Source organism: Acomys russatus, chromosome 7, assembly GCF_903995435.1.
Source record: "Acomys russatus chromosome 7, mAcoRus1.1, whole genome shotgun sequence".
Lineage (NCBI taxonomy): Eukaryota > Metazoa > Chordata > Mammalia > Rodentia > Muridae > Acomys > Acomys russatus.
Window position 1 is genome coordinate 17,225,925 of NC_067143.1, and position 13,074 is coordinate 17,238,998.

At 37.1% G+C, this 13,074-nt stretch overlaps 1 long non-coding RNA gene across 2 annotated transcripts in view; it reads right to left on the reverse strand.

Annotated features, from left to right (window-relative positions):
* Positions 1-2,572: 2,572 nt before the first annotated feature.
* The window catches only part of LOC127191531 (uncharacterized), a 29,645-nt gene continuing 19,143 nt past the window's right edge, over positions 2,573-13,074 (reverse strand). The window contains exons 1-3 of one of the 2 annotated variants that reach the window (XR_007830921.1): positions 12,932-13,035; positions 9,889-10,009; positions 2,573-3,298 (exon numbers count right to left, since the gene is read on the reverse strand). This is a non-coding gene — a long non-coding RNA (uncharacterized LOC127191531). Of the gene's footprint in view, positions 3,299-9,888; positions 10,010-12,931; positions 13,036-13,074 lie in introns of those variants that run through there. The other variant, XR_007830920.1, reaches the window with a different exon arrangement.

The following is a 13,074-nucleotide window of genomic DNA, read 5'->3' on the forward strand; positions in this document are numbered from 1 at the left end:
AGGTTAGAAGAAAAAGTACAGAAGACCCGGGACCACATTGGCACAAGAGACAACTTCCTGAACAGAACACCAACAGTCCAGGCCTTTAGGTCAACAATTAATAAATGGGACCTCATGAGGCTGAGAAGCTTCTGTAAGACAAGAAACACTGTCAAGAGGACAAAGTGGCAGCCTACAGACTGGGAAAAGATCTTCACCAACCCTACATCTGACAAAGGTCTAATATCCAAAATATATGAAGAACACAAGAAATTAAACACCACCAAGCCAAATAACTCAATTGAGAATGGGGCTCAGAACTAAACAGATAATCCTCAACAGAGGAATATCAAATGGTTGAGAAACACTTAAAGAAATACTCAACCTCCTGAATCATCAGGAAAATGCAAATAAAAATGACTCTGAGATTCCATCTTGCACCCATCAGAATGGCTAAGATCAAAAATTCAAGAGACACCACATGCTGGTGAGGATGTGGAGAAGGAAGAACACTCCTTCATTGCTGATGGGAATGCAAACTAGTACAGCCACTTTTTGAAATCTATCTGGCGCTATCTCAGAAAACTGGGAATAAGGCTTCCTCAAGAGCCAGCTATTCCACTCCTTGGAATATTACGAGAAGATGCTCCAGCACACAACAAAAACATTTGCTCAACCATGTTCATAGCAGCCTTATTCATACTATCCAGAACATGGAAACAGCTTAAGTGTCCCTCAGTAGAAGAATCGATAAAGAAACAAAAAGAACATTATGATAGGCAGATCTGGGCATAGGGGTCCTGCTCAAACTATGGCACCAGCCAAGGACAATACGTGCAGTAAACTTCAAACCCCTACTGAGATCTAGCCAATGGACAGGACATTCTCCACAGTTGAGTGAAGAGTGGGGTCTGACTTTCTCACGAACTCAGGTGCCCCATCTTTGACCACATGCCCTGGATGGGGATACCTGGTGGCACTCAGAGGAAGGATAGCAGGCTACCAAAAAGAGACTTGATACTCTATGAGCATATACAGGGAGAGGAAGTCCCTCTCAGTCACAGTCATAGGGGAGGGAAGTAAGAGGAAAATGGAGGGGGAGGAATGGGAGGATACAAGAGATGGGATAATCATTGAGATGTAACATGAATAAATTAATAAAATATATTTTTAAAAAAGAAACTGTGGTACATATACACTATGGAATACTACTCAGCTATTAAATGCAAGGAATTTCAGAAATTTGTAAAGAAGTGGATTGAACTAGAAATGATAATAATGAGTGAGTTAACCTAGAAGCAGAAAGAGCCAAATGGCATATACTCACTTATATCTGGACACTAACCCAAAGGGCATGTCCCATGAAAGTCTTCACTTAACAGGAACGTGGGACAGAGGGGAGGACATTCTATTGTGACTCTAGGTGACAGAAGCATGGGAGAATGGGGAACTAGAAGGATCCAGAGGGTCTTAGAAACCTTCAGGAAGAACATTATGATGGGAGGACCTGGGCCCAGGGGTCCTGCTCAAACTATGACACCTGACAAGGATAATACATGCAGTAGACTTTGAACCCCTACACAGATCTAGCCAATGGACAGGACATTCACCACAGTTGAGTGGAGAGTGGGGACTGACTTTCACACGAACTCTGGTGTTCCATATTTGACCATGTCCCCTGGATGTCCTCATGTCCCCCATGTCCTCAGAGGAAGGATAGCAGGCTATCAAAATGAGACTTGATACCCTATGAGCATATACAGGGGAGGAGATCCCCCTTAGTCATAGTCATAGGGGAGGGGAATAGGGTGAAAGTGGGAGGGAGGGAGGAATGGGAGGATACAAGGAATGGGATAACAATTGAGATGTAATATGAATAAACTAATAAAATATATTTATAAAAGAAAATTATTATATAAAGATGCAATATAAAAAAGAAATTAAAACTCTGTCATGAAGATATTATTCACTTTGATGCAAGTCTACAATGTAACAGAGCAAATGTGGCAAAAAGATATAGAAAAAAAACAGCTGAAAGAAAAAAGAGCATCAAGAAATTTAACATTGGAACCAAGGCTTATGCTGAAACAAATAATTAGATGAAGGAAAGACCTGATCAAAATGGAAGAAAAGAAATTAACCTTAGGACTTGACATCAACCACCTAAACATCAACTTGGCAAAGGCCTAGCCATTTCTGATCCTAAAAAGCAGTAACAAATGAAATTTGGTGCAAATGTAATTCAAAAGTGCCATTCTCCATTCTAAATGGGCATGAAATTTGAAATATCATCTATGTCATTCTGGTTTTAGAGACATAAAGGACTCAGAAGTAAGGAGATTATAGAATCTTCTTAAATGGTTAAGAAGAGCCAAATAGGCCAGGTAATATGTGGTAGGGAAATGCCTACATAAAGGACCTGAGAGGGAATGAGGCCATAAGAAACCACAGAATGAAGCTTGGTTTGTGATGGGGACACCACATTGTTGCACAAGCCAAAACTTTGGGATATTTGCTAAGTAGAACCAAAGGAAGAGAATGTAACCAGCCTGTGAGGCAGATGTTAAAGACAGTACAGCTGAAAGAATAAAGACATCTAAGCCTCTGATGTCAGACATGGAGCTACAGGATTTGGAGTTTGTCCAGTTCAGTTATTTTTGTATTGATTTAGTATTTCTCATTTTGCTCTGATTTATCCCTTTTGGATAATGTATATTCTATGATGGTGAATGTTATAAGTAAATAAAGTGCTCTTCCGTTTATAGAAGATTGGAATTAAAAGATTGCCTTGAGTTTCAGAAAAGACTTTGGCATTTAAAGTGGTGTCAAGAATTTGAATTAAATGCATTTTGATCCTGATATAAAAGTGAACCTATATGTAGACAAAGGACTGTAATGTGTAGTTTGAATGAGAATAGTTTCCCTAGATTCATATTTGTAAATACTTGTTCTCCAGGTGGTGAAGCTATTGTGAAAGAACTAGCCACTCCTTGTTAGGGTGTGTGGCGTTGACAGCACCCTTTGAGTTTTCAAAATATTCATGTTATTTCCTATGTGCTCTCTGTCTCTTGTGCATTTCTGTTGCCATATCTATGCCATCATGAACTCTATCTGGAGCTATACACACAAATAAATGTTTTTATCTTTTAATAAATATTTTTGCACGTTTTTAGCAGTAATTGAAAAGTTAGTAATGCACATACCTTCAGAGTACAGCTTCTATATAAGTGCTGATAAGATCTTTGTCTGAGGAGTTTCCTTTAATGTATCCTATGCTGTTAGTCATTATCAGAAAAGACTCCTGTAGAAGGTCATTTTTCTAAGTAGAAAACAGAAAAGAAACACCAATTTCAATGACACAGTGAATTATAGGTGAAATCTATAAAATTCACTCTTTATTTCTTTTATTTTGATTTCATTTGAAAACTGAACTTTATTTATACAACCTTGAAATTATAAATACATATTCCATGTCTCTATATTTACTTTTAAGCACACTTTCAGGTATGTCATTTCTTTTTGCACTCACAAATTTCAGTGGCTCATCTGAGTCTCAATAAAAATCATGGCTCCAATACCTTTAAAAGTGTTTATCTTTCATTATTTAGTAGAATAAGTCAAGCACATTCTCACACATTTAACTATTAAGAAAAATATTTAATACTTGTTTTGTGATGAAATATTTATATGTGGCTTATGTTGTAACAAAAACTAAACTTAAAAATATGTGACACAAATAAATGAGTTTATTCAGTGAGCTTAGATTTAATGTTCTAATAAAGGAATTTTAAGACCAATTAGAACTTCCCAAATAGGAATACCTATTATGACACCACAGCTGCAATTCTCCATAGCTAGCCACATCCATCAGAAACTTGGATAGAGTTTTAACTGTGTATCAACAACCAAATGTCCTCAAGCTTAAGTACAAGGTCTAACAACTCCAATGCATCCTCAGGCCCTTTCATGAAATTTATATATCATTGGCCAGACAGCCACCACAGTTAGCAGAAGTACAATAGACTATAGATAGGAGTGTATACCTTAGCTGAAATAAGCTAACTCAGAAGCAGAAAGAGTCAAATGGTATATACTCGCTTGTATCTGGGCACTAGCCCAAGGGGGATGTCCCATGAAAGTCTTCACATAACAGGAAAGTTGGACAGAGGGGAGGACATCTTATTGGGACTCTAGGCCAGAGAATCATGGGAGAATGGAGAACTAGAAGGATCCAGAGAGTTCTAGAAACCTAAGAGAAGAACTTTATGATGGAAACATTTGAGCCTACGGGTCCTCCTCAAACTATGGCACCAGCCAAGGAAATACATGCAGTAAACTTTAAACCCCTATCCCAGATCTAACCAATGGACAAGACATTCTCCACAGTTGAGTGGAGAGTGGGAACTGACTTTCACATGAACTCTGGTGCCCCATATTTGACCACATCCCCTGGATGGGGAGGCCTAGTGGCACTCAGAGGAAGGATAGCAGGCTACCAAGAAGAGACTTGATACCCTGTGAGCATATAAAGAGGAAGAGGTCCCCTTCATTCACAGTCATGGGGGAAAATAGGAGGGAGGGAAGAATGGGAGGATATAATGGATGCGATAACAAGTAAGATGTAATATGAATAAATGTTAGGGAATTAACTGCCTTTTCTTTCTGGGTGCATCATCACTCCACAGGAATAACGAAGAATGATAACACCAAAGTACTCTAATAAAACAACTGTTTAGTATGACTATACCATGCCATGTGTAGATTTTAAAGTAAAATACTAGCTGAATCATCTGTCACACGGGCATTAAATGCACAATTTGTTCTGCCCAACACCCAAAGAATGTCATCTAATTATTATGTTATAAGATAAACATATTTGGGGAGCTGGAGAAATTGCTCAGTGGTTAAGAGAACCACCTGCCTTTCCAAAGGAACAGGGTTTAATTCCCAGCAACCACATGGCAGCTCACACCTGCAACTCCAAGATCTGAAACCCTCACACCAACACACATAAATTTTAAAAGTTAAATAAAATTTTAAAAAATTATTTAAAAATGAAACATAGTTTAAAAAGAGATAAGCATTTGTTTGATTAAAACCAAATGTCATAAAAATTAAGATGTCACCAATGTTTAGAATTGGAGCAAAATTCTCTTTTAGTATGCATTAACACATAACAAAAGATCCTACATGTTATAGTTGGCAAATTATATTTGCAGTTTAACTAATTTTAATGAGCTCATCCTTACAGGAGATTGCCCATGGCTAGGAATATAGGTGTTCGCTATCATCTTACAGTCCCCTTAAATTCCCAATTAGTCTCTACTTAAGGCAAAAAAGCTACTGACCTGATCTAAATAAAATTATCTCCTTCCATTTTCACTAAGAACTGAACAAATTAGCACTTTACAGAGAGAACACATTTCCTGTACATATCATGTCAGCTGTATCTCTGAGAAAGCTAGCCATGAGGACAAAGCAAGGAACCCTAAAGCTGTGGCTGCATAGGTAGTCTAACCTATAGACCCTCCACCTGTGGAAATTAAGGCAATAGAAAGAGAATACGTGCTCTTTGTTTAGCCACACATTGGTTTCTACTTATGAAAAAAGACCTTTTGGAAAGATAAGTTCTACTTCAGGATGTTCCTGCTTACTGTTGAGAGTATAGGGTATAAGCATTATCTCATTTTGTGCTCACATATTTCTTCCCTATGCTTTGATTTAGCCCTTTTGGAATGATAATGCATATTCTGTGACATTGTATATTGGATTAATGTAAATGCTACCTACCCAGCCTTTTGCTTCTGAAGTAATTAGAAGAAGATACACATTGCTCCAAACATGGTGTGAAGTCCTGCAAAGTGTATGTGCTGTTAGACCATGTGCTGCACAGAATTTTTTGCCATCTGGTATTACTTGTAAAACTACTCAGTGGGTAAGTTTATCTCTTTTATTAGCTTACTTGTTAGTAACTTTCAGTTATCACCTGTGTATTTTCTTTGCAACCAATACCAGTCTTATCAAAACTAGTCTGTGGATACTACACTAGGCCAACCACATCTAAATATCTATGTAAATTGAATTAAATTAAATTGCACTACTCTAAAATGTTTCAAAATTTACCTCAAAATAATAATTTAGGGAAAAGGTACACTCTTATACAATATTCTGTGTCCTGAGTATTCTTCCTCTGAAACACATTTATAGACATGATATATTAAACTTTTATTTTATTATTCCTTAAATTACATATATGTATGTGTGTTTGAATGTAGGCATGTGCATATGTATGAAGGTTCACAGATGTCAGACTCATAAGACCACCTGGAGATGGAGTTACAGGCAGTTTTGAGCAACCTCATGTGGGTAATGTAAACCAAACTTGGTTCATAGGTAATAATAGCAAGTATGCTTAACTACTGATCCATCTCTGCAGCCTCTAAACAATATTGTACTCTATGATGTCAAAAATTATAGGCAAAGTAACAATAAAATCTATGTGAATGATAAATAAAATTGATTACCTTATCATTTTCTAATGGATAAATGAAAAACCTTATTACCTACATAGGTCCTTCACAAGACACTCAGTCATGCATAGGATGAGGCTTATAAACCTGGCCTCTCCATGTGGCATCTATTAGCAGTAGATGGCTGCTAAAGAGAGCTTATTACATCTTCAGTGCTGTGCCCACTAGTGAATCATCAATGATCCAGTGGATATTTCTACACTTTTGTTCATACAAGCAGCCCCAGTTAAATTCAGTGGTTCATAAAATGAGGAATAGAATTCAAAATACATGATAATGAGAGGGGGATTTATTGGGAAGGAAGTATTGACAATGTAGAGAAGAGATTAGATAACGTTGAGTTTGACCATGATGTATTTATATACACGCCTGGCATTTCCTAATACCAATTAATTATAATAAACAAATATATGGATCATAATCAAATTTAGTCACAATTCCCACTTTGCCACTTTGTCACAAACCTCAACTGTATTTACAAATTTTATCCAAATCTTCCAACCAAAAATGTCTTTGTCTAAAATTACCAATGAAGACTCTAAGATGTTAGTTCCCAGAGGTGCTGTGGTCTGCATACAACAGGTAATAGAATTGAACCCCTTGCACTTAATTACTAGAGTGTGATCAAATAAGCTCCAGATTTTAAGTCTCTATTTTAAGAATGTTACAAGAGCAATCACAATTCAACGTCTTTATGTTTGTGATTTACCTTTAAATATACTGTCTCTATTTGTTTATTTAAATGAGTAAAATTTTAATTTAACCAGGTAAAATTTAATCAATAGATGATAAACTTAAGAAAACTGTAGGAGTGGTATAATGGTAGTGTAATGTAAAGAGTAGCTCTAGAGCAAGCAGGAATTTTCTAGAGCCTCTTAGCTTAAAATTGTTTACATTTGTACTCACCAGAGACATAGTTTCACATTATATCAAAGTGTTACAAAAGTTTGTTTGTTATACTTTATATGTGTGAATTTGAGAAAGAAATTGCAGACACTTTTGCATGAAAGAAGTGTCACTGGAGGAATAGAAGAACATTGCTACCTATCAATTTGTTTATATTATTACCAAAAAAAAAAAAAAAAAAAAAAAAGAGCTTGGAAATTTATCATGAATCTTACTTTGACAGTTTACCTTCTTAATACTCCCTGTTGAACAAGGTTTTGAAAATTCTTAAGGGCCAAAGTAATAATGCATTATTGAAAAATGTTTATATCTCAAATATAAAATATTTGATCCTGAAAATTCTTACTGACATAAAAATTTGATGGAGACATTGGCAGGCTAAGTTCCTAAATGTATCTATCTTTCTAAAAGAAGATACATAACTATTTCCTTCAAAGAACTATACAATTTTTTTCAACAAAGACTGAAGTTTTATATCATGGCCTCTAAATGGAAAAAAGAAAGATCTCTACAATGATTTCCATAAAGTTTGGGGTCGCTCATGTAAAATAATAAGCCATGTGTTTTCATTTCAATAAACAACACAGTATGTGCTTGATCACACCTAGGAAGGTGGGATGTAAACAGGAAGTACATAAAGATGTATGCACGCCCCCAGGTGGATTAAGGCAGAAATAATGTGTAGCCTTGTTGGTTTTGCTTTTACAAACATATAACTCATGTAATTCCTGGCTATTCTCTAGAAATTTTTGATATGGACCTAGCCATTGTCCACTTTCCTAAGCAGTATTAATAAAGCTTGCTTCAAATTTGGCTCAGAAATGTAGTAGTGGTCTCATTCATGCTCAGTGGTATTAACAATGTATAACTCTTCTAGATGTTTTTTAACTTATATCAAAATTAATTTAGTTGTTTATGTCTTTTGTGGTTGCATATAAATTTTAAGATGTTTTTTATTGCTTTGATTTTTTTCTTTTTTTAATTTAAATTTTACTAATGTTAAAGTTCAAATCTAGCACAAATGGCTGAGTTGACTATTTAATATATCAAAGGTGACCCAACCTGTCTACCTGGTTCTCCAAGCACCCTTCATCCCTTGCTGTTACAGGGTAAAGCTAGCATATCTCACCCTCTATCATGAACACTCCATCCCAGATGCTGGGCTACCCTTCCCTCAGAAGTCCTTTCTATATGATCTAGACATTTTTGTTACCCACCTATCCTTTTTGTGTCTTTGCGCTTCTGGCTGCTGCATCTGGTTCCCTCTCTTTTCTTTTTTCCCCATCCCCCTCTTCTTCACATGGCCCAGTTCAGTCTGGTCATATCCACTCTGGAATCTCCCAAATGTCCCTGTCCATGCTGCTATCTCTGCTCTTCCTTTTTTTTTTTTTATCTATAATAAACTTTGTTCTCCACCATACCTAGGAGTAGTCATGTCCTTTCCTTTCTGTTTCTTTATATTTCTTTTACTTTTCAACCCATCAGTGATGTAGTTACCAATAATATAGACCACTCTGTTGAAAGTATGTTATAACTTACCAGGAAACAAATTACTGTATACCAGACAAATGTGATGAGAGTCCTTTGGCTGTCAGACTATTAAAAACAAACTTATTTTTAAGACATTTATATAGTTAGGCAAACATCTAATAACCAGCAGAAAAGGAGGAAGAAAGATTGTAGAAACCAGAGGGGTCGTGGATCCCAGCAGAACATAGGAGGCCTCATAGGAGGCCACAGACGCTAAAGTGACAATCACAGAACCTATATGGGTCTGAGCTAATTCCTCTGCATATATATTATGGTTGTGTAGCTTGGTGTTCTCGTGGAACTCCTCCTGACTGTGGGAATCGGGGCTATCTCTGACTCTTCTGCTTGTTCTTAGGACCCTTTTTATCCTACTGGTTTATCTTGTACAGCCTTGATATGAGGGTCCATACCTAATCTTACCGTAACTTGCTAGGTCATGATTGTTCAGGTGGTATCCCTGGGAGGCCTTTTTCCTGAAGGGAAATGTAAAAGAACTTGAAGTATATCTGAAAGAGAGGGGAGGAGTGGATGGTGGGTGTAGGGGAAACTGAGGCAAATGGAGGCAGATGAAACTGATGCAATGCATGAGAAAATAAATTTTAAAAGGAATTTGAATTTTTCATGATTCTATTTATGGGAGTAGGGAAATGCTAAAATTCTTGCTGGAAGACAGGGTCAATTAGATTTTCAGAAGCTTGGGTAGGACCAGAACCTGACAGGTACTGCTTAGTTATGTATATCTAATCTCACCTAAGAATATGACTACAAATGAAGAGGAAAGGGGAGGGGGTACCAATAAGGGAGTTTCACTAAAATTAAAAAATACAAGAAAGAACTGTAGAAAAACTGACACCCACCTAAATCTAGCTAACAATGAATGCACAAAAGAAGTCATGTAAATAATCTTAGTAAGTTTTTATTATTCCCCAGGTCTGTGACATACTGCCAGTCTTGTGAGTGCATTTTCTTCTTGAGAAAGTGTTTATTCACATCACAATACACATGTTCTTGGTATAGTTGTTGGTTCTAGGACTCACAAATCTAGAAATCCCAGCAGGTGCCCTCTAAAATAAGAACAATGGATATAACAGTAAATAATTCTTATCTCCATGTAGCCCATCCAAGAAATAAGATTTATATCTGAAATGTTTAAGAACTATAAATCAGTGGAGCACAAAAAGTTCCCAAATTTCTCTTTCTTCAACAACAAGAGTACCCATTATGTCATTATATCTTCCTCCCATTTCATTTCAATATCTGAGGAGCACTTGGAAATATCAACCAACCTCTGTGGAGGAGGCCTACTTACAGCCTGGGTCACTAAATCTAACCTGTCTCTTCTTCTTTTCATCTCCTTGGCTTATCGTACTCCTTTACAACCAGGACAGAGGGTGCTGCAGTTTATGTTAGGATTGTTCCAAGGACACATGATTAGAAATAAAATTACAATTGAGTAGTTGAATAAAACATTTCCTAAGAGGGGAAGTGGGCTAATGATCTAAACCAAATGGCCCAGAAAGTATTGGGCTACAAGTTGGGACTCCAGAAATGATTCACATTTCTCTGGAGGAATCACTCTGGAAGTTGTGTACCTGCATTGACTCCTTGACTCTGGGCCATCTGGTGTTATTTCCCCAGGTGGATCATTGGCAAGATCTTTATCAGGCTCTTGGGTCACCCTTAATTTGGTTGATGGCCCTGTTGTTATGATTCTAGTTTGATAGATATCCTTTTTTATCTGCTTTTAAAATATTTGGTGTGGTGAGACAATGGAGAAAATAAAGCATCTTTAACAAATGGTGCTGGTCTACTTGTAGAAAATACAAATAGATCCGTATTTATCACCCTGTTCAAAATGGCAAGTCCAGGTGGATCAAGGACCTCAACATAAAAGTAGATACAGTAAATATAATAAAAGAGAATATGGGGAATATCCTTAAATGCATTCATACCAGAGACAAGTTCGTTAATAGGACACCTACAGCTCAGGCATTAAGATTAACAATTACTAAATGGGATGTCATGAAACTGAAATGCTTCTTCAAAGCAAAGAACATTGCCAATATGACAAAACAGCTGAAAAAGATCTTCACTAAGCCTACATCTGAGATAAAGCTAATATTTAAAATTCAATTTTTAAAAAATCAAGAAATTAGACACCAACAAACCAAATAACCCAATTAAAAATGGGGTACTGAGCTAAACCAAGAATTCTCAACAGAGGATCTCTAATGGGTAAGAAGCACTTAACAACAAGTTCAATGAACTTATTCATCAATGAAATACAAATAAAAATGATTTGAGTTTCCATCTTACACCTGCCAAAATGGCTAAGATAAACAACTCAAGTGACAGCATATCCTGGCAAGGATGTAGGAAAAGGGGAACAATCCTCCACTGTTGGTGGGAGTGCAAACTCGTACAACTACTTTGGAAATCAAACTGGCACTTTCTCAGAAAGGTGGAGATCCAGCTATATGGGCATGTACATGAAAGATGCTCCACCATACAACAAAGGATATTTGCTCAACCATGTTGATAGCACCTTTATTCATAATAGTCAGATACTGCAAACCACCTAGATGTCCCCCCGAAGCAAAGAATGGATAAAGAAAATGTGGTACATTTACAGAATGAACTACTATTCAGCTATTGAAAACAAGGATATCATGCAATTTCCTGTCAAATGGGTGGAAGTAGAAAATATCCCAAGTGAGGTAATGCAGACCCAAAAAGGCACACATGATATATACTTACTTATAAGTGTATATTAATCATAAAGTACAGGATAGCTATACTACAACCCAGAGTCCCAAAGAAGCTAAATGTCAAGGATGTCCCAAAGGAATTACTCATAGGAAGTAAAATAGACATCTGAAGTAGATGGGGGGTGGAGGAACTGGGTGAAAGAGGGAGTGGGGAAAGAATCAGTTGTGCAAAAGTTGGGGGGTGGGCTGGAAGAGAGAACTGAAGTTGGTGGGAGGGCTTCTGTGGGATAGCAGAGTCTCCCAGGAGTATACAGGGTGACCCTATCAGAGACTTCTAGCAGAGGGGGAAATGGAGCCTGAAGTAGCAACCTCCCATTGTAAGGCTGGCCCTTTGGTGTAGCTAGAAAGACACCAAGCCACACATAAAACCTTTGACCCAGCCAATCACCGATTGACTCACTTGAGTTGAAAGCCATGAGAGACAGCCTTCTGCTGACATTAATAATAATATTTTGGTGTTCTTGCAGACAGGAGGATAGTGTAACAAACACCTGAGTTGCTTCACATAGCAGCTGATGAAAACAGATAGAGAGACCCACATCCAAACATTTGGCAGAACTTGAGGAATCTTATGAAAGAGGGGAAGGAAAGATTGAAAGAGCCATAAATGTCAAGGACGCCACAAGAAAACCTACAAAATCAACCTGTACCTATATGGACTCACAAAGACAGAACCAAAAACCAGAGGGCATCCATGAGAAAATTCTAGGCACCCCCATATATATGTAACAGATGTACAGCTTGGTCCTCATGTGGAACCTCTAAAAGCAGAATCTGGGGCTGCCTCTGCCTCTGTTGTCCTTATATCTCTTTCTCCTAACTATAAAATCTTGTCTAGTCTCAAAAGAAGAAGATAAGCCCTGTCCTATTTGATATGCCAATGTGGGCTGATACCCATGGGAAGTTTCTTCTTCCCTAAAAAGAAAGGGAGGGGATGGGAGAGGGGGGAAAGTGAGAGGAAGGGACTGAGAGAAAAGGGAAGGAAACTTCTTACAGGGATGTTAATTAATTAATTAATTAAATTTAAAAAGCTGGACTTTTGTTGTATTCAAATTATACCCAACAAATAGAGAAATATACACACATTTTATAACGATAGTGAAAATCTTGAATCTTCTAAATAGGAAAAAATTTAAATAAAGTAGGAATAATGGCAAGGAAACAAACAGTGATAACAAAACATGATTAGATAAAAAGATATAATATTTTTATTTGTACCTTCATTGAAAAAACTCCAATGGTGGTAGTGCATCTTTAATCCCAACAGTCTGGAGGACGAAGCAGGTAGTCTTTCTGAGTTCAAATCTAGCCTGATATACAAAAGTAGTTCCAGGACAGCCAGAGCTACTAAAACAAACAAA